We start from the raw sequence: 1,421 nt of genomic DNA, 5'->3' as shown, positions 1-1,421 counted from the left end.
TCCCCGGGGTCGTCTCCTTGGGCGGCTGGCGTAGGGAGGCTGCGGAAGGGGAAGAGGGCTGGCGACAAGGCCGTCAGGTCGGAGTACGAGGGCATGGTGCCCTCGACAGCGTGCTGACGTCCTGCCGCTCCGTCTTTGAGCCCCGCTTCCGGCGCCGCCATCGCCGTCCAGCCTTCGGACGGCCCCCGGGATGTTCTCTTGGTGTCTTCTGGCACCCGTAGCTTGCCTAGGCGCTCCTTTTGCCCTTTTCGCCTCCTTGACCTGCCTCCTGAAGAGAGGGACAGGAAAGGGATTACGGGCATCTTATCTTTTTTAATTTGTAAGCCTTCGGGCCTTAGCTGTATCTAAGACTTGTAATCCTCTCTTTCATGTTTTTCATCCTCTATGGACTGTACCTGAGTGGGATGTTTTTTAATGAAAAGGGGATGCTTGCCGGGTTATTTGTCTCGCGAGTTGAACCCACGCCAAGGAGCAAATCCTTGGTGTCCCTCGGACAGACATTTCATCTCCCGGCAACAGGCCCTGCGCCTTCCCACGTCGCTCGACCTTTCTCACGCCTTTGACGGAGGCGGGAACGAGGTGGGTGCGGTCTCCTCGTTTCATCCCTTTGCTGCCGCGACTACGACCAAACTTGGCCCCGGGAACGAGCCCCAGGGCCTAGAGTTGAGGGAGCACGGCAGTTTTCGGGAAGAAACGCGGTTTCGCACTCCCCAGTCCATAAGAGGATGCATGATGAGGGATGAAAGACTTATCTAATATTGCAGCCCCCGGCAACTCTGGTTTGCCATGGACGATTCTTGGCACTCGCAGCCCCCAGCGATACTGGCTTGCCGGGGCCCAGGTGCCGTCCGTCTTCTTCTTCTCTTGTCGCTGCCAGTCATGTCATGGGAACACTTTATTAGAGGCGCGACAAGTTATTTTTGTAATATAACTCTATCTTAGGCAAAAAATTGCTGTGTTACTTCCTTTACTCGACTCTTGGCTTTGTATGGCTCTGCCCTACGCTTTCTAGGGAAACTCGCCGGTGCAGGCACCCTTGCCGCGAGCGCCGAGTGCGGAACTTTAGCAGCCTGCTGGCGGGGTCGCTACCGACAAGCAACCTTGTCGCAACTAGTTGCAGCTCACTTAAGTTGTTGAGCGGACTCGAAACAAAGTAAGGGCGCTAGCGGCTCACTTAAGTTGCTGAGCGGACTCGAAGCAAAGTAAGGGCGCTAGCAGCTCACTTAAGCTGTTGAGCGGACTCGAAACAAAGTAAAGGCGCAACTAGCTACGAGTTGGTTCCTCCGCGCACAGGTTTTCCATACAAAGCACGGTCGTTCAAGGAAAATAACTCAAAAACTTAAAAAACTGATTGCTCAAGCTTTAGCAACTTAGCTTTTCTGTCGTCTGCTTCCCGGCAAGGAGAAACTTTCTTGAATGGC

The sequence above is a fragment of the Triticum dicoccoides genome, chromosome 5A (assembly GCF_002162155.2).
Source record: "Triticum dicoccoides isolate Atlit2015 ecotype Zavitan chromosome 5A, WEW_v2.0, whole genome shotgun sequence".
In the NCBI taxonomy this organism is placed as follows: Eukaryota; Viridiplantae; Streptophyta; class Magnoliopsida; order Poales; family Poaceae; genus Triticum; species Triticum dicoccoides.
This window is presented reverse-complemented; position numbering follows the sequence as displayed.